General features: G+C 39.1%; 1 protein-coding gene across 2 annotated transcripts in view; it reads left to right on the forward strand.

Annotated features, from left to right (window-relative positions):
• SLC35F1 (solute carrier family 35 member F1) overlaps positions 1-27,732 on the forward strand; it is a 415,309-nt gene that overhangs the window by 333,952 nt on the left and 53,625 nt on the right. The window lies entirely within an intron of this gene.

A 27,732-nucleotide genomic window follows, 5' to 3' on the forward strand; every position in this document is an offset into this window, starting at 1 on the left:
AAATTTAAGTGTAATTGGACATCTTTTTTCTCTTTGTTTCGAATATATTGCAATTACTATTGACAATGTAAAAAAAATTTGTGGCTTTGAATGCTGTCAACTAATCTTATGTTAGCAGGAGAATTATTAATAGAAAAACAAATCAATTTTAATCACAACTTATAACTTTTTAGAATGTTAATAGACTTTGATTAAATAATCAAACTGCTTAATAATCTTTTCTTTTAGCTTTTTTAATGTGTAGAATTTGCTACCTGAAGGGACAGGATTTTTCCTAAAAGGACAAGGATTCAATTCTTAAAATGTGTTATGCATGAAGATAGCTACTGTGTTTCTCTCCCCTTTCTTCCCTCTCCTTCTCTTTCTCACATGAACACACACACACACACACACACAATTGCAAGTTTACTTTCACTTTTCACAATTTTTGACAGACATATATATTCCTCATTACACTGTAAATGATAAACTTAACTATTTTTGTTTCATCTTCACTTCTTTTTATATGGTAATATTCTTAAATCCATACCATTGCAAAGCTCTAGGATAAAACACAAAACAAAACATTGTTCTCATACTAGATTTAGTTTAGTTTTGATACTTCCTGCCATCTTGTCTATTTGCTTACGAACAATAGTGACAAAAATAGAGAAACAAATAAGCAGCAAAGCACTTGAAAAAATTAGATGAAATACAGTGGGTGGGAAACTATCTACGCCTGACTTAGTTTTCCTACCATCTGATTTTCATATGAACTTCAAAGATAGCTTGAAATGAAAGTAATTAATGGTAGCATTTTTCCAGGACTGCCTCCATATGCACGTTGTGTTCCAAGAGCTTTTGTGGGATCAGATTCCTAGTAAGGTGCATATTGAAGAAAATAGATAACTGATAAGTGAGACCTGAGCCTGCCCGATCACTTTAATCCTTAGCATCCTATGACTTTTAGACTGATGTTGGAAGAGATACGAGGCAATAGCCAGATGCCCCATGAGACCCCAGAAGGAGTGCATTCTGCCTCTTGGCACTTGCCTTTTTAAAAATTTCCTTGTATGAAATCCTTTCTCTCCCTTTTAGAACTTTCTTTTCTCCAATTTTTAGAGCCCTGCTCTCCCTACAGTTGGCCTTCTTGTTTCTTTTTCATCCTTTCCAAGATGAAAAAGAGACACAAAATGCCCCCATGCACAATATATAACATTTCTTTATGTTAAAAAATATATTGGGGGATACTCATACTCTCTATTCTCTATACATTGTCAATGCTGTTAGGACATTTTTAAGGACCTTGAAAGCAAGGACTATGACTTTTTTAAAGTTAATTTATAAATCTACCTGGTACAGCATCATGCACAAATTAGCATTTAGACATAAACACACCAATTATAAATATGATTAAGCCATCACCTAGGACTCCCCCAGTTACATTTTCTTTATTTTGCGTAAGACCTCATGAATTCTAAGAAAACACACACACACACACACACACACACACACACAAAATGGTTGCAAATTCCAGAGGGGGAATAATTCAGTGTATAACTTTTTTTTTTTCCTTTGTCTCACTTTGTTACCGAGGCTAGAGTGCAGTGGCAGAAACATGCCTCACTGCTGCCTCAACTTCCTGGGCTCAAGCGATCCTCTGGCCTCAGCCCCCACAAGTAGCTGGGACTACAGGCACACGCCACCATGCCTGGCTAATTTTTGTTGTTTTTCTAGAGATGGGATTTCCCCATGTTGCCCAGGCTGGTCTCGAACTCCTGGGCTCAAGAGATCCACCCACCTCAGCCTCCTAAAGTGCTGGGATTACAGGCATGAGCCACGCGCCCAGCCCATATGTCTTCTTTAACAGCGATAGTTATAATGTCCTTCATATTCACCTCTCCATACAATAAAGCTTTAAAATGGAAAAACCTTTTAGATACGTCGTAGTTGCACCAGTAATTTGGTATGCTGTGTACAAATGAAATGAGTTTCATAAAATTGGTGAATTTACCACAAATTTAATTTTGAAGTCTTATTGTATATTTCTATGATAAATACTAATACACTGAAAAAAATTATGGAAATAAAAATTATTGGCAGTGTTCTCTTTATGTATATCAACATTCATTATTCAGTGCTATCTGAAGTTGTCACTAGAAAAAAACATTGTTTCTTTCTTTCCACCTCCTCTCTTCCTTTCTCATCTTAGAAATGGTATAAGAATATTTCCCACTACGGATGTCCCATAAACACCTATGTTCCTCTCTCTTAAACACACGCACAATTTGCTACATTTTTAAAGTTAATACCCTGCTCAAGGTGTTTCTATTACTTGGAATATTCTTTTCGTCTCCATCCCCTACCTAATGAAGTCCTATTTATTTCAAGGTCCTCTGTACCTTAGGATGCTTTCAAATTATGAATAACAGAAAGCCCAGCAGAAACTGTCTTTTGATAAGCTGGGCATACAGTTGTGCACCTCTGTAGTCCCAGCTGCCCAGCTACTGGGGAGGTTGGGGCCAGAGGATTTCTTGAGGCCAGGAATTCAAGGCAGTCCTGGGCAATATAGCAAGATCCCATCTCTAAAATAATAATAATAATAATAATAATAATAATAATGGGAATGTATTGATTCTCATAACTGGAACATCTAGAAAAAGGATGATCTTCAGGATAGTTGGCCAAATGTCTTAATAATGTCATCAGGGGCTCATTTTTGTTTTTTGTTTTTCCCATCTTTCCCGTCTACTGTCCCTTCTGCTAGATTTATGTTAAAGCAGGCTCCTCTCATGGTCATGAGAAGGTTTTTAGCACAAATTGGGAGTACATGTCCTTCTTTCTTCATGTCCAATGAGAGACAGAAAAGGTGCTTGCCCACAACCATTGAATAAAAGTCTAGCACTGTATTCTCATTAGGCCACACTAATGGCCAAGGGGAATGCTGTGAGTTAATTGGCTTAGACCTGAAGTATCTGAATCAATAGAAGAGGAGATTTCTCTCACTGATTTAGCTGAACATTTCTCAATAGAAGTACTCCTGGCATTTTGAGTGAACAGTACCCACTAATAGAGTCAGGGTGGGATCAATGCCATCCAATCACATATCTGTCACCCATTAAGGGAGAGGTGAGACAGATGGATGCAGGAGGAAAAACCACAATGTCTCTACACCCAGTGTAGCTCCCACCTCCCATCAACAAACCCCACAATGATAACAAGTCTCTCTCTCTCTCTCGTCTCCCGAGGTGCTTTGCTTTTTAGCTCTATTTGCAGTCTTTTACCTGAGAAGGATGTTTGCATATTCCCATCTACTCCACCAAACTGTGAGCTCTTTCATGGCAAGGATAATTTCTTGTTCACCTTTGAATCTCTAGTACCTAGAGGAAACCCCAGCACATACTAGATACTAAATACATGTTTAAAGAAGTTAATTGTATACATTGATTTCCAGTATTTTGGTGCACAGGAGCTCCCAGTGGTCCTTTATCTATATTTAGAGGCCCCCAGAATGTTCATAGAGGTAGGGTGGGGAAAGGGAGGGAGGAATGTTGGCTTCACACCAAAACTGGACCCATTATCCCAGAGGCAAAATGTATTAATGGACCTAAGGGGGAAATGAGGAGTGACTTTCCTGTTTGGAACCATAGTTGGCTTTTTTTTTCTGTTAAGCATTGAAAAAATTACAACAAATTGTTTCTTAAGTTCAGTGAGGTTTTTTTTTTTTATTTTTAGTTTTTTCAAGTATGTTTTGCCTGTGAACAGTGGCAATTTATTCTTAATAGCTGGTCCCCTGATCCTCAGGTATTTAGTTCAAACCTATGTTCTACACCTGCCACTATATCCATCCTGCCATCTTTCTCAAGTTAGCCATTTGACACCCTATTTAATGCTGCATTCTATGAAAAAGTTTATTTTAATTCTGTAGTAAGAAAAATAATTTCAGTGAAATATCAGTTAGTCTTCACTGTAATTTACTGAGCAAGAAACAGGGAAGTAAAAAGGCAAGTTGAATCTAACAGTTCTAGAACCATTTTTCCACCTATAACAAATACATCTATTAAATAATAAGTGATCAGAACAGAAGGCATTTCCTCTGTGAGCCATGTTTATAGCGCTGTTTAGTAATTTAGTTCTGTTTACTCACTACAGATTGATGGAACTGACAAGTACTTACTACAATTTTCCCTTGTTTCTATAAATATTAGTTGAACACATAATATGGGTTTTACTCATATTAATCAGTAAAGAAGACACGTTTATTTAGCATCTGAGGAATGCAATAGTTACTGCAGGTGATATAAAGAGAAATGAATCAGCCTTGCCCTACTGGAGCTTATGAACTTCTAAAGGGGATAAGAGGCACAGCCTAATGATAGTAACACCAAGTGTGGCAAGAGAGCAGACACCTAAGTGCTATGATTTTCAAAGGAGGTAGAGATGATAGTTGAAGAAAAGTCAAGAAAGTGTCCATTCAGATGGGTCTATGAGGTTGGATAAAAAGTGGAGAGGATAAAATGTGGGTATAACTTTGCATATGAAACAAACCTCATAACAGAAGCCTGGGGTCCCAAAACTCAAGGAATATGATTGGAGAACAATTATTTTCATCTGATTAATACAGTCACTTCAAAAGTAATTACTGAATACTTCGTGTTCAAGACACTGTATTAGGTGGTGAATGTACATGTAAGCAAAAATAAATACAGTACATATTCTCACAGAACTTCCAGTCAAGTGGGAAAGGAAGCTTTTAATCAAATAACCAAACGTATGAAGACATAATCAAGAATAAACATTCTGAAGGAAATCAACACAGTTCTCTGGGAACATTTGTCAAAGCAATCTAACCCAAACTGGAAGGTTGGGGAAGATTTTCCTGAAGAACTGATGGTGGAACTGAGTAGATTAGTTGGAAGGGAAAGAGATCCAGGCTAAGCAGACAGCATGTTCAAGGCCCTATGTTGGGATGGACCATGGCAAGGATGAGGTTCGGAGCAGGGTCGTGTCTGGGCAAGGACACCAAAGAGAAGAGTGGCACAAGATGGCAAGACAAAGAGGCAGGGGTCAGCACCCACAGGTCTGGGTGGCCATTTCAAGTGTTTGGGTCTTTAGGCTAGTACCACCAGAAGCCACTGCAAAATTTTTAATCTGCAAGGTAATGTGACAGATTTGAGTTTCAAAGACCATTGTGGCTTGTATGTGAACAGATTGAAGCAATAGGTACTCTAAAGGGAATAGAGGAAGTGAGAGCCAAGAGTTAAGCTGGGCCATATTGTAGAAGGTCTTCACTGCCAGAATGACTTAATGTTGTAGGTAAAAGAAAACTTGAATTTTTCTTAGGAAACAAATGATAGGATGTGACCCAAGCACATTTGTTTTAACAAGAGAGATTTCATTAATAATTGGCAGAGCACCAAATGCTCTTGTTTTCAGATTCTCTCAAAAACAGAGATGTAAACAAAAAGGCATAAAGAGTCACTCCTTGCTCTATCCTCTTGCCCTTTCAGTTTCTGCACCACACTTATGGTTAAATGTCACAAACAATTGATATATGAAGCTTGAGAGGAAAATGTACATATATTGCTGCAATTTCCTGTGAATCTATAATCACTGTAAAAATATTGTTGCAATTTCCTGTGAATCTATAATCATTGTAAAAATATAAGATACTTTGAACCCTTCACATAGCTTTCCCCAATGGTGACATTTTCTATTACTTTAGAATAATGACAGATCCAGGATATTGACTGCAGACCTTATTCAGTTTTCATACATTTTTACCTTCGTGTGTGTGTGTGTGTGTGTGTGTGTGTGTAGTTCTATGCACTTTGGTCTCATGTATAGATTCATGTGACCACCACTACAATCGGGTACAGAATAGTCCCATCGCCACAAAGGAAATCCCCTGGAGCTACCCCTATGAAGCCCATCACCCTCATCTCTGTCACTGGCAACCACTAATCTGTTCTTCATCTATACAATTCTGTCACGTAGAGAATGCTATATAAAAATTGAATTTTACAGTATTTAACATTTTGCGATTGGCTTTTTTCACTAAGCATAATGTCCTTAAGTCCCTCTAAATTGTTTCATGTATCAATAGTTTGTTCTTTTTTATTGTTGAGTAGTATCCCATAGTATGAATAAACCAGAATTTGTTTAACCATTTACCTGTTGAAAGACATTTGTGTTGTGTCAACCTTTAGGCTTTTATAAATAAAGCTGCTGTGAACATTCATGTGCAGGTTTTTGTATCAATAAAGTATTCATTTCTCTGGGATACATGCACAAAAGTGCAATAGCTGAGTCATATGGTAAGTGCATGTTTACTTTTAGAAGCTGTCAAGCTAATTCCCATAGCAGCTGTACCATTTTACATTCCTACCAGCAATGTATGAGACATCATTGGTTCTCCATCCTCACCAGCATTTGGTGTTACCATTAATTTTTATTTTTTGCAACCTAAAAGCCGTGTAGTAATATTTCATTGTGGTTTTAATTTATATTTACAGAATGGCTAGTAATGTTGAATATCTTTTGGGAAAAATATTTTTAAATTTTTTTTATAATATGAAGCTAAAAAAAGTTAACACTGGCAAAAATGATAACATTTACGCAGGAAAAAGATGATGAAAGAAAGATATTGAAGTGAAGAAACCTAGCTGTTTTCCTTATTAGAAAGTAAAAAGAGAGATGGTAGCATTATCATGTTGGATTTATAAGGATTTTATTCTAAAGATGCATTTGTAGGCTTGTGTAACTTGACTTGTGGAGAATGAATAGATTGTGCTGTGACTTTGAGAGAGATTAGCAATGACATTTGGACACATTTTCAAAGCTATGCTATTTTTATAACTGTGCTATATGAACCATTACAGTAGAAATACTAGCTGTATGACTTCTTATCCAAAGATTATTCATCTTTTTTCAGGCATACAGACTAAAATGCAAACAGATTAAACTAGTGTTTCTGTGAAATAAGAAGAAAGTGTATCTCTTCAAACATGATAGTTTGGTAATTAAAATTCACTCACGTTGGGAACAATTTCCCATACCCTTGCTAACCATGCTGAGGGGTCTGAGCCTCTGACACCATATCCCCTCCTTCACACAGTGCATATTTCACAGCTCTTCAGATTCTTTAAGCAGTTTCCATCAGGAGTGAAGGACAAGGAGGTAATCCTTCCAACACTGATTATTTTCTTTTCTGCACCACTCCTCTGACGTGGGCATGTTAGTAGAGATTAATACAAAACAAATGCCAGCCTCCCTAATGTGCAGTGTGATATCCAACCTTAAGACTAATTCCACAGGGCGTATAAAACATATGCATGCAACAGTTAGTCTCATCACTTTATGTAACTCTCAGGCCTTTCTGGGTTCACTCTTTCTGAATTTCCATAGGCTAAGTTGTATCAAATACAGAGAAAGGCCAAGTTGTTTGTACTTTTTCATATGTCTAGAGTCTGAGGTTTAAGCCATGTGAGTAGATTTGGCATACATATTACTTTATTGATTAAGAAATGCCCTAGACGAGGCATGGTGGTTCATGCCTGCAATCCCAGCACTTTGGGAGGCTCAGGCAGGAGGATTGCTTGAGCCTGGGAGTTTGGGGAAAGCCTGGGCAACATAGCAGGACCTCAATTCTACAAAAAGAAATGCCTTAGCTAAATGCTAGGGATACAACCCCTGATTAGACCTGGGCCCTGCTATGAGGCAACCGACAGCTACATTAACACTTAGAATACAATACAGTAAGTGTGATGATAAAAGTCTGCAACCAGCTCCATGGAGACACAGGAGAAACAGCTCCCACCCTCAGGTTTCATGTAAATATGGTCCCATAGTCAAGACATATGACAAATGAAACTCACTAAGCAGACTTCTAAAATTTGTAGACAACTTAAATGTTGACCTTTGTGGATGAGCCAGAGAGAAAGCTTGCCTATTTACATTAGAAACGGGTCCCAGGAGCTAGGGTTTATGACTAAAGCTCAGCTCTTAAGGCTATATTTTCTTCTTTATCCTTGCTGTTTTTACCTGTCCCTGATGCAGGACTGTGGAAGTTTAATGACTATTCAAATGATATTCTTAAAGTACATTAAAAGGCAGAGCTTTTAAAACCAAAGTGCTTGCCCCCAAAGGGAACATGATATTCCAAATCTCTTTCAGATTGAGTTCTTAGATCCAGACTTCCTATTGCCATGATTGTGAAAATAACTTAAATATATAGCACTTCAAATCTAACTATTTGGTTGGGTGCTGCACAGTTTTCTGTCAGGCTTTTGTCCTGATATGGGGCATAAACACCTGCATATCATCAGAGGAACACAGTAGAGCTATTGTCAATCTCTCTTTAGTTCCATTACTATGCCCATTCCTACACCATCTTTAAATGCGTTCTCCACAACTGCCTACCACAGAAGGTGATGCAGGACAGGTGAACCCCAAAGTGGGGCTTAGCCCACAGAGTTCTTGGCTTTGCCCAGGAAAGAATTCAAGGGCAAGCCAGAGGTAGAAGAAAATGGCTTTATTGAAGCAGCAATGTTACAGCTCTGGCAGTGTTACAGCTCTCTGACTGCTCCTGTAGAGTGGGGCTACCCCTTAGGCAGAGATCAGAAGCTTAGGGCAATTTTGCAGTCATATTGATACTCATTTTAAATTACACACAGATTAAAGGGTGATTTATGCAGAAATTTCTAGGGAAGGGGTAGTAACTTTGGCAAAGCCATTGGAAAGCAAGGGACGTATCTCTCTCCCTTTCCTTCAACTACATTCTGCAACATCCATGTTTGCAAGATTGGAAAACATGTATTTGATCCTGTCTGAACTCTTTATTCATTTCTTCATCTTCAGTTTTCTTATAGTAACTGTCACTTTCTACTCTATGTGATAATTGTTTATTTATATATTTTCTCTTTCAAGTTTGTAAAAATCTTTGAAAGTGGGACCTGTGTACTTGGAACTTAATAAGCCCTGAATCAACTCCTAATGTTTGAATAAATGCAGAAACAATTCGTCTTTGTTTCCTTCACAGTATTGTGTATGTGATAGATGCTAAAAACATATCAAACATTTGAAAATAAGTCAATGAATGAAAGGATTTCTAAAGGCCAGCTATTGGGCAAGGCAACACAAGTGACCTCTAGTAGTTTTATCACCAGTAAGTGCATTTATTCACACAGGACACAGGTATGGAACACTAAACACCTTTTCAGTATTCTGCTACGGTCTGGAAATGTAAAGATAACTAAAAAAAAGATCCCCTCTCTGAAGAAGCTTTAAGTATTATAGACATAGAATGGATGCAGGTTCATTCATGCTACACTTGGATGTCCAAAGAAACTGTACTGTCTTTATATTCTATAATCGATCTAATCTTTATAGTGAACCTTCTTCCAAACATCCTCCACCTGGCTAAGTAGCAGTAGGTGGAGGGAAAAGACTGACTAAATGTAGAACTTGCCAATCCCTTCCCATTTAAAAACTCTCTTTGGATAATTCAGTTGCTTTTGGACAAATGCTCAGCCTCTCAGACATCACAACCCCCACACTCATTTCTGAGATGGTCTGTGGATTTCTAGGAGGTTTATGTGACCTTGTGGCCTGATGTTCATCCTGTGCCTAATGTCCCTAGGGGCAGCTGGCTAGTAGTTGGATGTGCACCTGCTGTGCTGGACACGGAGCTTCTGTCTGGCGTTCTGCTGGCCTCTGCTGCTCTCTCCTCCCAGCAGTTGTCTCTCTCTTCTTGTGGACTGCTCCCACCTACGCTTGATTCTCACTGATAAAGTGAACCTCCAGATGTGAATGCATTTGGTTGCCAACCTTTGTGATTCCTGCAACATAGACTGTTCCCCGCCTCCCAGCCTGCACCCCTTCTCAGGCAGGGCACACAGATGTCTAAACATCTTCCAGCAACACGGGAGCTGAGGATAATTCCAGGACCTTTAGTGCTCTGCTAAGCACACATCACTCCAGTTGTTCTCTGATGTGGCTTCCTCAGCTTGGTGTGGGGCTTGTGCCCCCCAAAAAAACCTGATGCTTTTTTTTGGTTTGCCTTCAAACTATCTAGTATTCTTTCTGTCCTCTGGGACTTCAGAGAGGGCACATCTTGGGCACATATGACTTAACACTTGTTTCTCCCTTGTCAGTTTCCTTTCCTCTTTGCACAATCAGTGGATGGGAGGGAGGGACAAGCTCTCCCTCCCTCTTTCTCTCTAGTATGGACTTCCTTGTCTCCCATCCTCATCTCCCATCCTCCTTCCAGGGATACCAGGCCTGGTTCAGCCTTGAGGCAGAAGAGGCAACCTTTCACATTCTGGAAGAAACTCTGATATGGTTGGCAGTATGGATTCTTCATATGTTGGAAGGAGAATTTCAGAATTTAGAATCCCTTATTTCTCCCGGACCCTGATTTCCAAGATGCTTCCTTGCTAAAGAAGTCAAGAAAGTCAGCTTTGGGTTTTAAAGCTGATCACTGACCTCTCTGTTCTATAAGGGACTGGCCCTCTTTTTCTTCATGGCTCAGTTTTACAGGTAGATGGCTGTATGGAGCATGATTTAACAGAGGAAATTAAATTTCCAAACTTTTATGCCTGTTTTGCTGGAAGATAGATCAGTAAATGAATTACAATGCAGTGTGAAATGTAGTAAAATGGAGCTACACATGAAATGCCATGGAACTACAGAGGAGGAGTGACTGGCTCTACCCCATGACAGACAGGACTCCAGAGGTGACACCTGAACAGGATCTTTAAACCTAGGTTTTACTGACAACATGAATCTGACGATAAAGCAGGCCACTTGGTTCTCTGGTCATTTTCAGCTCCAATGGTGCACATAGACAGGTTATAAATCAGTGAGGTGCCCTAACATGTTTGTTTTCTGTCTCTGAGCATCAATTTTCTCACCTGTAAGTGAGAATAAAAATCATTTCCCCTGGTGTGATCATGGTATGCAAATGTAACATTGTATTTGATGGTCCACTAAGGCAAAAATGATGCAACCAACAAAAAAATTTCTATTATTCTTATCCTGCCACCAGCTCCTAATGCAGTCTCTAACTCCCTCCCTGGTGAAATTCCTCAGTCCTTCCTACTAAGTGACTTTTAACAGTGCCCCCACTGGTCTCCTCATGCTCTCGAGCTTGCCTGAGATCCATATGACAGTCAGATGGCCAAGCTGGGACACCCATTATCTTAGCAATGTCTCCAGCACATAGTAGATGCTCAATAAATGCCAGCTCCTGTTACTCACATATTTTCCACTTCATCTGTTCTTTCCATCAATCCAATTTAAGGAAAATGCATAAAGAAGATACATTTTGCCTAACCATCTTCTTATACACTCTTACTCTTGGACAACAAATTTAAGAGGAATGGTGAATTTCAGTTGCATGCAAAGCGATCTAAGTGAAAGAATTTGCTGGAGACAAGGAGAAGGTTAGGAAACCCACATTCCAATTAGCTTTGCCACTGACCAATTATGGTGTTATCTCAGGTAAGACCAGTGCCAGTCAATAGAGGTGAAATCTCATAAAGATTAATGACGCTGCTGCTAGATATTAACAAAATTATTCCAGCCCACTCTGTTTTAGAGTGAAAGTATCAGGGGAAATTGTACAAACAAGTGTGGTAGTATCCTACTTGGAATCGTGTTTTCCCAGTACCAGGGGCTAAGCTTTGTCTGCAATGAATGTGTTCCCAAAATAATATTTTCAAATATATTTTTGCAAATGATTTATATTTTTAATATACTAGGAAATACACTAGGCAATTTCTTATAAATCAAAAAATCATTTTGTGCTATGAATAATAAATCATATTTTTCCTTAGGTATTCTTTCTATACACTAAATCTGTGAAGAGTAAAACACTTCTGTAGTCCAGTATTACACTACACACAAAGTTTCCTACTTAAATTCTTAGAACTAATGGACAAATTGCCTGGCATATTTGGTGGATAAAGTTGGATAGGCAAATATATCATTCTTCAAAGTGCTATCTTTTAATAGTATATACTTGTTCTAATGTGGCTATCATTTAGAATTTCTCTTTTGAAATCTCCTTCAGAACCAGTTTTAAGTCATTTAAGTTTTTTTATAATTTATCCTTCATTTGAATCCAGAAAGTATTATCTAGCATAATCCAGCATTTTGGTTCTTTCCAAATAATAAAACCTACCCAAAAAGCATGAGCAATTGCTTTCATTAAGGATATTCCAATGAGTGCTCAGAGGCAATTTCAAAGAGTTAGTATATTTTTGAGTGATGAAAGATTCATTAAACTACAACCATAACCTTCCAGAGTGACTATCTTAAATGACAACCATGTTCGGATGAGTGAATTCCAGTGCATTACAGAAGATTAGATATGTAAACACCTGCACATCCTGCTCAATAAGTGGCAATTTTCTTCTTCCCTTAAAAGAACTTTCCATTATTTTCAAGGCACACCTTTCATTATGCATGAACATAGCTGGAACAGTAAGCAGAATAATGGCCCTCCAAAGAAGTCGATGTTCTGATCCCTATAATATGTAAATATATTACTTTACATGGCAAAAAAGACTCTGTGGATGTTATTAAAGTAATGATGTTGCTATGGTGAGATTATTCTGAATTATGTAGGTGACCTCAATGTAATCATAAAGGTTCTTTGAAGAGAAGCCCTTTGCAGGAGTCAGAGTAAAGGGAGATGTAATAATAGAAGTGGAGGTCAGAGTCAGGGAGAGACTTGAAAACACCACATTGCTGGCTTTGAAGATGGAGAAAGGGGCTACAAGCCATGGAATGCAGGCAGACCCTAGAAGCTGAAAAAGGCAGGGAAAGGGATTGTCTCCTAGAGCCTACAGAAGGAACACAACCCTGCCATCCCCTTGATTTTAGGACTTCTGACCTCCAGAACTATAAGATAAACGTGTGCTGTTTTAAGCCATTAAGTTTGTGGTCATTTACTACAGCAGCAATGGAAAACTAATAACAGTTGGAAACAATATCTATATCCTCCCCACCTGCTATAGATTGATTGTTTGTTCTTCCCGAAATTCACATATTGAAATCCTAACCCCCAATATAATGGTATTTGGAGGTGGAGCCTTTGGGAGGTGACGAGATCATGAGGGTGGAGCCCTCCTGAATGGGATTAGTGCCCTTATAAAAGAGACCCCATTGACCTCCCCTGCCCTTTACCATGCATGGGAGGACACAGAAAAATGACTGCTGTCTGTGAACCAGGGCGTGGGCCCCCACCAGACAGAATCTGCTAAGTCTTTGATCTTAGACACCAACCTCCAGAACTGTGGGAAATAAATTTCTGTTGTTTATAAGCCACCCAGTCTATGGTGTTTTTTTACGGCAGCCCTAATATACTGAGGCACCACCCTCCAGGCAAGTTCGAAGGCACTTATCTGCTGAGAGCCTTCTCCAAATAGAACTGGAAACATAAGTGTAAGAGCAGGTTCTCCTGCCCACCTGTGCTTGTGTTTCCCTTGTTTGAGAAAAGTATCCTGCCCAGGAGCTGTTCCTTCTTTGTGGTTACTAAGGTGCCAATTCTCCCAATACTGCCTAGATGGGCTCCTTGGAGAGCACCTTGGTGCTGTCTGCCTGAATAGATGCACATGAAAACACTTCTACACCTTGACTGGTTCCAATGACAGACGTGCTCATTTTGAGTCTATCACTGTACAAAATTCACCTGTAATAAATGGTTAAAGTGGGAAAGTGTCCTTGCATGTAAAAAAGGAAAAAGAAAAACTATGCAAAGCCTGCTTCCATTGGCAATGCATTTGAGGAGATGGGTTTGTTCATAAATCAGTAAAAGCCTGCGAGCTGCTTTGTGACTGAAAGGTACAGTCTTACAGCCACTGAGACTTTTTAAGACCCAATGAGAATGCATAGAAACACCAGCATCTGAGAAATAGCAGTTTGTCTCTCTCCTTCCTTTCTTCCCTCTTCCCTTTTTCTGAGTTGGGGCCATTTCTAATTCAAGAGCCTTTGAACAGGAAGACAGACCGTGACTGGGCATTTCCTGAGGCCATTAAGTAGGGTGCTCTGTGAGTAGTTTAGGAGCTGTGACAGCATCTGGGCCAGAGAACGATGACAGGAAGTAACAGCTGCCCAGGGCACTCACCTTTGATTCCCCATGGCAGAAATCATCTCAATAAGTAGATTTATACAGTACAGCTAACTTGATGACAGTGGAGCTCCCCAAGTGGTTCAGAGTAATAGAAATTATTCATTGCTTCATTGGTTATTCATTCATTCAACATCTACTATCTGCCAGGCAATGCAATGAGCACCTCAAGACTCTGCTCAACTGTCATCTTTTCAGTGAACTCTTCTCTAACCACCCTGTTTAAAATTGCAACCTCACACCTGCTCCTATACTGCCTCCCCTGTCCCCTGTTTAATTTTTCTCCATAGTTCTTATCACCACTGACATAACTAATTTTACTTAATTGGCTGTCTTGTCTTATAAACTCTGTAAGGGCAGGGAATTTTCTTATTACCTGGAATTTGTATTTTGTAGGATAGTGCCTACACACAGAAGGTGTTCCACAAATATTTTTGAATGAATTCATAAAATACTTATAGGGTCACTACTGTGTGCCAAGCACCACCCTAGCTGCAAGAGATAAAACTCAGCAGAAAAGAGAAAAATTCCTGCGCTTAAGGAAAGGAATTGCATTTTAGCATAATCAATACAATTAGGTAATACAGAGATGTATGGGAGCCCCTCAGGGGGCACCTAATCTGGATTTAGGGAGCCAGAGAGGGCTTGCTGGAGGAAGCATTGGCTAAACTGAACTCTGACAAGGGAGAAGGACATGAGAACTCCAGACAGGGGAACAACATGTAGAAAGAAATGAGTCATGGCAGCCAGGTGCAGTGGCTCACACCTGTAATCCCAGCACTTTGGGAGTCCAAGGCGGGTGGATCACTTCAGGTCAGGAGTTTGAGACCAGCCTGGCCAACATGGTGAAACCTCGTCTCTACTAAAAAATATAAAAAGCCGGACATGGTGGCATGTGCCTGTAATCCCAGTTACTCAGAAGACTGAGGCAGAAGAATGGCTTGAACCCGGGAAGCAGAGGTTGCAGTGAGCCAAGATCATGCCACTACACTCCAACATGGGTGACAGAGCCAGGCTCCATCTCAAAAAAGAAAAAAAAAAGAAAAGAAAGGAAAAGAAAAAGAAAGAAATGAGTCATGGCCAGGAGCAGTGGCTCATGCCTGTAATCCCAGCACTTTGGGAGGCCGAGGCGGGCAGGTTGCTTGAGCTCAGGAGTTCAAGACAACTCTGGGCAACATGGTGAAATCTCATCTCTAAAAAAATTCAAAATATTAGCTGGACATGGTGGCATGTGCCTGTGGTCCCAGCTACTCAGAAGGCTGGGGTGGGAGGATCACTTGAGCCCCAGGTGCACTTCAGCCTGGGTGACGGAGTGAATAAATAAGTCAAGAAAGACCATGGTATGTTAAGGAATGGCTTCAGCGTTGAGTTTGTGGTTGTGTTTTGTGTGTTTTTTAAATTTATTTTTTTTTACAGTAAGAACCCTTAACATGAACTCTACCCTCATAAATTTTCCAGTGCCCAATAGAATACTGTTCACTATAGGCAAATGTTGTACAACAGATCTCTAAAACTAACAATTCTTGTATAACTGACAGCATGGAGTTTGAAGGAGGAAATGAGCAAAGAAGATGAAAAAGTACCCAATGACAGATCACAAAGGGACTGACTTATAAGCTATATTCGTGAGTTTGGACTTAATTCTGAGAGTTTCTACTGTAGGAATAGCATGATGAGATTTGTAATTTAGAAAGATCCCTTGCATGATCTGATCTGTTTTCAGATCAGATCAGACAGAACAGGATACCAAGTAAAGAGATTCTTAATAGTTTTAAATGGCTAAAAAGAAAGGATTTGGTGACTTATTGGGTGTGTGAGTGAAAAAGAAAGAAGGATGATCAATTCATATTTATTTGTTCAGGGTTCAGTAAATATTTTTTGAGCATATATTATATACACTTTCCCATGGGCAACTAGACATATAGCATGAAGAAGATTGTTCTTACCCTCATGAAGCTTCCTTTCTAAGGCATACTTAGATTTCATTTTCTGACCCTCTCATTAGAATGTGTGGGAGTAAAATACGCATAGATATGGGGAAGAGAGTTCCAAGCAAAGAGGACAGTATAAGGGTGAAGAACTTGAGCATGGCATGTTTAAGAAATTGAAAGAAGTTACTAGTAGTAAGAGACTAAATTCCAGACAAAGATGGGGCAGATTATATAAGGCAAAGTCAAGGAAAGAAGTTTGGATTTGCTCTTAGAAAAATTATTAGACTGTGTTGGGCAGGGGACCGATGTGATCTAATTTGTATTTTTAGATCGTCATTGCTGCTGGTGGAGAACTGACCTTTAAGGAGTAGAAGTGGATGTGATTAGACAGTCAGGGGGCCACTAAGTGCATGCTGATGATGACTTGAAGCCACTTGCTAACTGTCGATGTGGATAGAGGTGGTTTGATGCATTCAGTAGATAAAGCCAATAGGATTTCCTGAGTATTCATAGAGGGGATAGGGGAAGTTGGAAAGAAAAAAAAAAAAGAGCCAAGAATGGTTCCTTAGTTATTGGCCTCAGTCACTGGGGGAATGGCTGTGCCATGTGATAAAATGAAGAAAACTGGGGAAGAGAAGATGTGAAGCAGAAAATCAAAGCATTCTGCTTTGGTCATGTAGATTTGAGTTTCCTGTTAGACATCCAAGCAGAGCTTGGTATAAGTGGCTGAGTATATGTGTCTGGAGTTCAACAGAGAGGCTGAAACTGGAATTATGAATCTGGATGTCATTCTCATATAAATGGCGCTAAAGGTCATTGTATGATTAGATCACAGTGGAGTGGGTATAAATAGAAAAGAGAAGAAAATGAAACTGAGCCATGGGGCACACTCAGAGACTAGGGGAAAGCAGGCTGAGGAGAGGCTAGTGTGATAGAGGAGAACAAGGAGAATGTAGTATGTCCTGGAAGCCAAGTCAAGAAAGTGTTTCAAGGGGAAGTGTGACCCCTGGATGTCAGACACTCAAGATTCAGACCTGAGCAACTAAGTCACTGGTGGTCCCATTCAGGGAGGGAAGAATCACAAGAGGAGGGATAATCTGGGAACAAAGATGAGTTATGTTTGAGCCATGATGAGCTGTGGGGATTTTGGGCACATTCACATTAGATAAGTAGGTGGTTATATGGCTGTGGAGTTCAGGAGATAGAACCAGATTTGAGAGGTACTTTTGGAAGTCCTCAGCATAGGGATGATTTTTAAAGTCAGAACTGTAGGTGAAATCATTCAGGGTAAATGTGGAACAGTGAGAAGAGACACTATGACAAAATCCTGAGAACACAACATTTGAGAGATGAGAGTAGATGCAGGAGCCCATAAGCCAGGAACGCGTAAAGGAGTCTGAAGAGGCCCGAGGGATGGAATGAAGGGCAGGGGATGGTTGAGAGCACCAAAAGAAGGAAGGAGTGTCAGGTTCTTTGCTTAGTAAGAAGAGGACTAAAATGTGTCTGCTGGGTTAGAAAACAGGGAATGTTTTTGATCCATTTTGATCGTGTTTGGGGAACAGAAACCAGATTGCAGTGAATTGAGGTGTTGAATGGATGTTGATGAGATGGAGACGGTGGCTAAATGCAACTCTTTTCAAGAAGTTTGGCAGGAAAGGAAGTAAGAGGTGGGGTGACAGTCAAAGAGTGGCACATGTAGAATGTGAAAATAAGACAGCCAAGGATAGGTCCCTCAGAAACACCAACATTGAGAGGGACAAAAAGAACAAGATGCATTCACAAAAAGACAGAACGAAGGGCCAAAGAGGTAGGAGGGAAAAACGACAGATAAATCCAGAGAGGGAAAATTCAAGAAGAGAGTGGTTAGCAATGCCAACTACTGCAAAGAGGTTTAGTAAGATAAGAACTCAGAAGCGGCCAGGCAATTTAGCCTTGGTGATCATAGTGAAAGGAGCTATCAGTATTGCTGTAGCTTGAGGAATGAATGGAACCAGATGCCAGAGGCAGTAACTGTAGATTGATCTTCACAGGCTGGCTGTGAAGAAGAAAAGATAAATAGCTACAGAGCCAGTGGGCATCGAGAATAAGACCAGGACCTATATGGTAAAGGAACGCAGCAAGCAGAAAGGGATGAGGATCCAGGAGGGAAGTGGGGTAGCTGCTGGAGCAAGGCCTCAGAGACAGCAGAAGGGGAGAGGGGAAGGCTCCAAAGAACAGAGGGCAGAATTGCCTTCCCCACCAGGCAAGTCCTTAGGGAAAGAAACTGAGTGTCAACTGGAGGAAAGAAATATGTGTTCATTGGCAGCTGTCCACCTGCACCTGGATGTAGAATATTCACGCTGGTATCCTCTGCATCTATAGCAATCCTGGTCACTTAGTAGGCATTCAATAAATATCTTTTGGATGAGTAAATAGGTGACTAGTATTAGGTAATAAAATTCTGATTTTTGCATTTTTCTTGCTCTGTCACATAGGTTGGAGTGCAGTGGTATGATCCTAGCTCACTGCAGCCTCAAACTTCTGGGCTCAAGTGATCCTCCCACCTGAGTCTCCCAAGTGGCTGGGACTATAAGTGTGTGCCACCAGGCCTAGCTTATTTTCGTATTTTTTGTAAAGATGGGGTCTCACTTTGTTTCCCAGGCTGGTCTTGAACTCCTGGCTTCAAGTAATCCTCCCACCTCCATCTCCCAAAATGCTAGTACAGATGTAAGCCACCACACCCAGGAATTTTTACTGTTTTCTAACAAAACCTGGAAATAAACCTAAAAATAAAACCCAAAAAGTATAAGATGTTTTCCTCTAGCTTTTGAAATTGTTTCTCCCTACTATTTTAATGTGGAGAGGAATCAAAAGTAATGCAAAATTAATGTAGAATTAATATTTTATCAGAAAACTTTTATTTCCTTCAATATGTGCTTTGAAATGTGTACTTGCTTTAATGTTGCTGTTAATGTTCCTATGTTCATGAATTCTATAAATTAGAAATACAAGTTAGAGTTTGGCTGACTTAAGACAACCACTTCTCCAAAAATACCCAAGGTAGCCACACAGTATCAGAAAATGAATGGTTCTAATTCTCATGCACTTTGTCTTGTAACCTATACTTTATTTAATATAAAAAATGCAGAGGAACACCCCCAACCAGTGACCATTTTTCTATAGCCTCAGAGTTTTCTCTCTCTCGCATGGTACTCTCAATGTAAGAGAGAGCTCACAGCTGCTAGATTGATTTGAGGCTAATCCAGTCTAGACAACTTTGATGACTGGATCCTGTATAGTTTCTGCTCCACCTGGGCCTTGATTACTTAAGCTCATTTTATGTAAGGAGAATAGCAGACCTGTGATCACATCCTGGCTCTGACATTGCCAGGTGACTTCAAGAAAGTTACCTACTATCTTTAGAACTCCATTCCCTCATCTGTAAAATGGGAAAAATAAGAACATGTATCAGGGAGTCTGGCATATGGTAGGCACTCAGTAAATGTTAATTCCTTGCTTTTTACTTTTAGAATCTGGTTCGCTGATGATCAGAACTTGTTTTTAAAGCTGATAAAGGCTTTGATGATACCCGATGATCCTCAGCAAGAAGGATCTTGCCCCCTGGGACAGCTCTGCTCTCACCGAAGGCAGATTTCCCTGCAACTGAGCTAGAGAGCTTGTGTCTAATTATCTGTATGTTCCGGTCACCTAGATTTCTAGGTACTTGTCCCAGATTTTCAGTGCATGGCAGTGTCATTTTTTTCTTTCTTTCTTTTCTCCTTTGAGAGCTGAAGCCAAAAGTAAAGTGAATAAACTTGAGCAACTAGAAAGTTCGGATGACTGGCACAAGGGGACATATACAATTTACACATTTAAATTCCTATTGGTAGGAAAAGAAAAGTAGTTTGGTAAAAATATTTTTCTAAATCCAAAAAAGTAGGGTATTTCCTGGAAAAGGGCTGTTATATATAATCAGCACAGTGACACATTTGATTAGCTTAGCTCTCTTGGACAATGTGATGAAAACATGGCTTCATCCAACATGAATATTTTAAGACAGTAAAACCTAAACAGTAAATTCTAAGGTATAGGGTTTGGGAGGGGAGAGGGTTATGAATAACATAGCTCTGAGAAGGAAAAAAAAATCTCAGGGAGAGAGTGTAAGAGAGGTGGTGGCTGTCTACTAAAAAAGTTCATTCCAGATGAAATATACTACTCCCTGGAATTACACTCCTGGTCAGATTTTCAAATGCCTCTGGGATGGTGACAAATCCAGGCCACAAAATTAAAATGGTTATTGATTGTATGTGAATGTATGTTCCACAAAATATTTTCTACTCTCTTCAGGTGGACTGTCAGCTTAAAGAAGACTTCTGGGGTGTGTGTGTGTGTGTGTGTGTGTGTGTGTGTGTGTGTGTGTGTGTGTTTGTGTGTTACTGAAGTTTGTCCTTTTAAAGATCCTTCCCTGTTAACACTTCAGTTTTACTCACTGGATGAATTTATATATGTCACTTTTAGAAATATGGGAGAATTGCCAATTAGAAGCAGAGGAAGGGAGAGTGGGGAAATGTTCTCTTTCCTGGAATCACCTACCAGTTGCCTCAGGTTTAGCCTCTGACAGCTGGGCCACTTGAGGAGAGCTCTTTGCCTGTGATAGCCGGAGGGGAGCATTAATGAGGATCTGAAGGCTGGCAGGGGAGTCTCTTTTGGGCACAGACCATTAGAAAGAGGGATGAGGTCACCTCATTATGCTCTGCTGGAATTGGAGAAGTTTTTTAAAAATAAACTTTTAAAAATAAACCATCAGCTTCCCTTGAAAACACTGACCTGATTCTTGTAGATTTTTACACTCTCATACATAACATATGTTGTTTTATATATTTTGAAAGAAGTACAGATGCTCCCGGACTTATGATGGTGTTACATCCGTATAAACCCATCATAAGTTGAAAATACTGTAAGTCAAACCATCCTAAGTTAGGGACTGTCTGTATATGCTCGAGAGAGGAAATTTGGAAACCACAGAGAATTTGGGTCATGGAGTTGTGAAGATTCAGTTATCCCATTCAAAGATAACCATTGTTAACATTTTATTCTTATAGATTCTAATTTTCTCCATCCAGAAATTTTTATGCCTAATACTATGATATGTAGATGTGTAATCAAGAAACAAATTTTTACATGAACATGTATGTCATCTAAAGTCAGCATGCTATAGAGGGAATGTAGAAGGACTCCTGTCCTTCCCATGATACCACCCAGGTCAGGGAAGACTTCCATTCCCTTCTAAAAGCTGAGATGATGGGAGAAAACTGTCTCTCTCTCTCTCTCTCTCCATCTTTCCATTCCTTACTTGCTCCACCCCAAAGAGGAAATAGCTAAAGTTAATATCCAGTAGGCGACTTTACCACTTGGTGGAGTTGTGATGCTTTAAAAGAAAACTAAAAGTTTTGAGGGAAAAAAAATCTACAGTGCTTCATTTCTGCCTGCTCTATGTCCCTTGCTGGAAAGACCCCTGAAATACAGAGTCCAAGACCTGAAGACCATTTCCCCCAGGATATCTGGCTAAGAAAGTTTAGGCTAAGTTAAATTGGAGTGGGAGATGGGAGGCAACACTGCCTTCTCCAATCCAGGTCTAAAATTAATACAGCTGTTTGATCTCCATTGGTTCTTGGGGTCTTTTAGGTGAACCATGTAGAATACAACCAATTTGACCTACAAATATGGCAGTTTCAAATGAATCAAGCTATTATTTTCTGCCAGTTAAATCCAAGAAGAGAGGAAAACTAAGTAATTGGAACCACAGCATCCAACATTAAAGAAGAAAACAGAACATGTAGTATTTTAGACAAAAAAGACAGCCTCTAAATAGACATTTTATTAGAATGGAAACATAGTACTATACTCAGCTTTTCTGAAGGTAGTTAAAAGCCATAAGTTGAAGATAAAGAACAAGCATTGCCAAGTTGTTAGGTTTGTAAGTAGAAAATGGGAATGCTATGGAGATTTCCTGAAATCACTGTTCTTAATTTGCAGAGCAGTTTTCCAATCTTAGTTACCTAGATTTCCTTGTCATTTTCATCCATGTTGCAGAGCATATAAGTCAGAAAACATAACATACCATAATGTACTAACTTTATTACACTCTGATTATTTTTTTCATGAGTTAAGGTAATTATTTGAACAGGTAAAACTGAAGTTACAGATTTGATCTTTTAGAAGAAAGCACTTCCTGCTTTTATGGAAAGAAGTAACCTACTGGCCTTTTCCTGCACTTCTGGGCAAAGCTACTCATTCTTTTGAAAGTACAATGAATTTTGTTATTACTTTGGATTATTTGATGGAACTTTGCATAATCAACTCAGAAAAGTTAACAGTAGGCTAAAGTATAACATTTAAGTGCTATGTGACTATCTAATTTTTCTAACGAAAACCCTCTATCTTGTTTATCTGACATCAATATCACTGTGCTCTTTTTGAAAAGGGTAATTTATACCCAACTGATATTTTCCAGCAGTAAATACAAATATCCAAATTCAAAATTTCATTTGAAACTCCATAAAAGTTTGGAGAAAGATAGAGATTTTCCCCCAAAGCTTTCATTTAACATTTGACAATGAGATAACGGAAGTAAAAGCTCTTTGAAATCCCTGGGGATTTTTTAAGAGGGGAAGGGATGTTGAAGACTAAAAAATACGGCAGTAAATTTCATCTGAAGGGAAAAACAGATGAGAATAGCCAAGATAATTTTGAAAACAATGAGTAATGAAAACCAATTTGCCTTAGAAGACGTTAAAAATGCATTGGTAAAGCTACAGCAATTAAAGCAACATGATACTGTTGGTAGTATGGTATATAACATGGCCCTAAAATGGATCTTAATATATGTAAAATATACTATAGAGAAAATATTGCAGAGCAACAAGAAAGGGACCGATTATTCAACAAATGCAGTGAGAAAGTTGACTGTAATAAGAAACTGAATTAGCTATTAACTTAATTTCATGCAACAAAATATTCCAGATGAATTAAAATTTTAAATGTTAAAAAAGGAATCATAAATAAATAAAAGAACACATAGATGACTTACCATAGCTGACTACTTTGCTGATTTGGGGAGAGAGAAGAAGTTTTTTTTAAAATGAGCTTATAAATAAATATTTAAACCCATAATTTTTTTAAAGCTATAAAAAATTTTTAACAAATATGATAAAGGTCTAATAGCCTTAATAATATATAAAGATATTTTATATATCAGTAATAATACTAGTACTTCAATAGAAAGAAAAAGTTTTGCTGCATCAGTAATCACATAACAAATTTAAAACAATTATAAAAGTTTGTTTGATATAAATTGGCAATAAAAAGATAATGTACAAATTGATAGGAGTACAGTAAGATTGGAGCATTCATACTCTGAAATTGGACAAGTAAATAGCCACTAACTTTCTGGAGAAAATTTTGACAGTATGCATCAAGAGTTTTTTAAAGTGTATACTCTTTAGACCTATCATTTCATGGTTGGGAATTTATCCTAAGATAATATTCAGAAATATAGGCAGAAGCTCATATTTAAGTGTGTTGTTTGAAGCATCATTTATAATTCAGAAGAACAGGAACAAATAAAATCGTCAAAAATAGAAAAATGATTAAAATAGTACTTTATAAAAATATTGACAAATACCTCATTTAAAAATGGGCAAATAATTTGAATAGACGTTTTTCAAAAAAGATACAAAAATGTCCAATAGGCATACTAAAAGGGATTTAATGTCATTCGTCACTAGAAAAATGCAAATCAAAATCATAAGGAGATACCACTCCACACCCAGCAGGATAGCGAAAATCTAAAAAAGACAGTAACCAATGTTGATAGGATAAAGAGAAACTAGAACCCTTGTACATTGCTGACGTGATTGCAAAATGGAATAGACACTGGAAAAGAGTTTAGCAATTCCTCAAAGTGTTAAACACTGAGTTACTATATGACCTGGCAGGGCCACTTCTCAATATCTGCCCAAAGAAATGAAACCCACATGTTCCTCATAAAAGCTTGCTTGAAAATGTTCGTTGCAGTATTATTTATAATAACCCAAGAGTGGAAACAACCTAAATGTTCATCAACTGAGCAATGCGTAAGTAAAACATGATATATCCATACAGTGCAATATTATTCAGCAGTAAAAAGGAATGAGGTGTGACACATGAACAACATGGATGAACCATGAAAACATCATGCTAAATGAAAGAAACCAGTCACAAAGGGTCACATATTGTATGATTTCATTCATATGAAATAGTCAGAATAGGTAAATCCATAGAGACAGAAAGTAGATTCATGTTTGCCAGGAGCTGTAAGGAGAGAGGAATGTACAGTAACTGCTAGTGGGTATGGAGTTTCTTTTGAGGATGGTGAAAAGGTTCTGAAATTAGATAGTAGTGATGGCTGTGCAACTTCATGAATACACTGGAAACCACTAATTGCATACTTCAAAAGGGTGAAATTTATAGTGTATTTATTATATCTCAAAAATGTTAAGCTAAATCTAATGGTATGATAAAGTATCTATATTACAGGTTTAGGGTTTTTAATTTTTTTAAAAAAAGAAGGCAACTTCTTTTGGGTGTCTTTATCCTAAACTGGGAGTCCCTGGAGTGCAGGGACAGTTTTATCTGCCTTATCACAAAGCCTGGCTATGCCCATATAAAGTAGTCACACAACAAAAAATTATTAAATAAATGAATGTAATGTTTCCTTATAGTGTTATGAATTTCCTGAGGGAAGAAAGAAAGGATATCTTGTTCATCTGTATATGCCTTCACTGTCTCCACTCAAAACCTGGGATTTGGTAAATGCCCAGTAAATGTTAGCTGAATGAAAGAATAAGTTTTCCTGGCTTTATTCTTCCTCTAATTCCGCAGTTCTCATGACTTCCTCACTGCCATTCCGCTAATTTCATTTAATCTATTTCTTCTACAAAATATGAATTTTATCCCTGTAATATTTGTTGTGTGTGTCTACGCCTTTATCTGTGAATGTATTTAATTGACTTGTGTCTGTCTCTATAATGTCTTTGTGATTATAACTGAATTTATAAAACTCTGAAGTTACTCTGTTCACTTGACTGGATGAGGCCAACTGGCACTTGAATGATGGTGACGATGCAACATTTTTGACCTACACAGAATTCCATTGCACAATCACTATTATAAAGTTATATGGTTGTGATAAATGCAGTTGTACTACATGACTCTCAAAATTGATGCAAAGTGATTAAATAAAGAAAATAATATAAATTCTGTCCCCATGGCCTGTCTTATAACCACACAAAGCCCAACAGCCTCCCCTGTGGAGTGATACCGTGGTATCCAGTCAATATCATACTTGGCCTTGGATTCTCTCCTGAAACATCCAGAGGTCTTCCCTGGTGCTGACTGATGAAGGAATTCCATTTCATGAGACTTAGGCCATAAAAATATGCTTACTGCAAAATGGCCAACTATCTCCTCTTCTTGGATTTGGGCTGGCTCAAAATTATTCAGAACAACACTATATACAAATATGCACATATACATATGCATACACAAGCATAATAGTCAACACATTTTCTTTGTAGAAAATTTAAATTGAAGTGCACAGTGTCAGAGTAACAGAACGCAGGTCAGCAGGATTTAGAGCCCACGTGAATGCACACAGGGGCTGGGGCTTTGGGCTTTGGTAAACGCTCAATAAATGTCAGCTGAATGAAGAATAAACTTTTGCTGGCTTTATCCCTCCTTTAATTCTTCAACTCTCATGACTTCCAAGGGGGTTTTGCAGGAAAGAGCCAGGGAAACAGAGAAGAGGGTGAGGTTCCCTTGGCTATTGAAGGGACGAGGGCTGTAGCAGCTGGCCGCCCACTTGGCAGGGGTGAGGCAGAAGCACCGATGACCCAGAGGACTTCCTCTCTCTGCTTTTCCTAACTCCCTCTATCCCACCCCTCTGGGGCTGTGGCGTGCCAGCGGTTGCCCAAAGCCCCTGGTAGCGTTGCTAAGGGGAGACAGCCCCCTAATCCCCATCCCATGTTACTGCTCCACAGCCTGTGCCTCTCCCTGCATCCCAGACATAGAGTTGTGAACTCTTGTGGACCAAAGACTTGTAAAATATTCTGTAAAACCAGGATACAATTAGGGAGACACACCAGCTGTAAAGAGGGTTTGCAGCCTGAAGGCAGATCTCACAGACACTCAGAAAATGTTCCATCTTCATGAGACTGTCCGCTACTGGGACAGCTTCATGACCATGTTTGAGGGGGCTGCGCACATCATGATGAGCACACTTTCAGAAGTGTGGGTGTCTAAAGCCAGGTTAAGGGGTCTGCAGAGTGCTGGCAAAGGAAGGGAGCATCCACAGAAGTCCAGAGAGAAGCTCGAGTGGATTTGGGCAGGAAGGAAGGGATGGGATGCGTGTGTGCAGGAGAGGGCATAACCAAATGTGGTTAAAGGCCATAGAGAAAGGCACAGTGATAAGATGGTCAGAGATCAGCTGGAGTGGAAAAGAAAAAGAGGTAGGGAGAGAGAGGGGAAATTAAATGACGCTTCAATCTTCCTGTACATACACATATTTTTAAAATTTGATTGCTACTTAATGTTGACTGTCTTCTGTTGTCTTAAAAGTAATGTCAACATGAACCTTTTTTATTTAAATAACTTCTGAAAGCTGCACTTGAACTCCGATCTAGCAGTCCAGATGCTAGTGTTTTAGCCCCAGTTCTAATACTAATTTGCTTTTCTCTTAGACCATCAGTTCCCTTATTTATAGAGTAGATACAGTCATAACTCCCTTAAAGGGCTGTTGTGAAGATTTACTTTGTCTACCATAAAAATAACATAATCGTTTTTACAAACTGTAAGTGCAAACTTAACGCAACCAACTGTAAATGTTATTTAAAACTGCAGGGTTCAAGCTGGGCGCAGTGGCTCAGGCCTGTAATCCCAGCACTTTGGGAGACTGAGGCAGGAGGATTGCTTGAGCCCAGGAGATTGAGACGAGCCTGGGCAATATAATGAGACCACATCTCTATTTAAAAAATGAATTTAAAAAAAAACTACAAGGTTCACATTGTAATCCTGTTGCTATCACCATGACTTCAGAGACTTTTCTCCAGCCATTGTGTACTGTGTGCCTCCATGTCTCTATCTTTTTGTTTATTTTGTTTTGTTTTGTTTTGTTTTGAGACAGAATCTCACTCTGTTGCCCAGGATGGAGTGCAGTGGCACAATCTCAGCTTATTGCAACTTCTGCCTCTCAGGTTCAAGCTATTCTTCTGCCTCGGCCTCCCAAGTAGCTGGAATTACAGGCATGTGCCATCATGCCTAGCTAATTTTTGTATTTTTAGTAGAGACAGGGTTTCTCCATGTTGGCCAGGCTGGTCTCGAACTCCTGACCTCAAGTGATCCTCCCGCCTCGGCCTCCCAAAGTGCTGGGATTACAGGTGTGAGCCACTGTGCCTGGCCGTGTCTATAAAATTAGAAAACAGAATCGTAGACACTTCTGGCATGTGTTGCCTGAGGATTCAAGGCATAAGGAGAATAAAATTCGTTTAAATCCTTAGGGGGAGAAAAGGAATCTGTGTAAATCTAAGAGTAATAAACACTTCACTTTTCCATTAAAGTATTTTTAATGTCCTCGGAGATTTTTCAGAGCATAAGATGGTTATAAAATAATAT

The sequence above is a fragment of the Pongo pygmaeus genome, chromosome 5, assembly GCF_028885625.2.
Source record: "Pongo pygmaeus isolate AG05252 chromosome 5, NHGRI_mPonPyg2-v2.0_pri, whole genome shotgun sequence".
NCBI classification, from domain to species: Eukaryota; Metazoa; Chordata; class Mammalia; order Primates; family Hominidae; genus Pongo; species Pongo pygmaeus.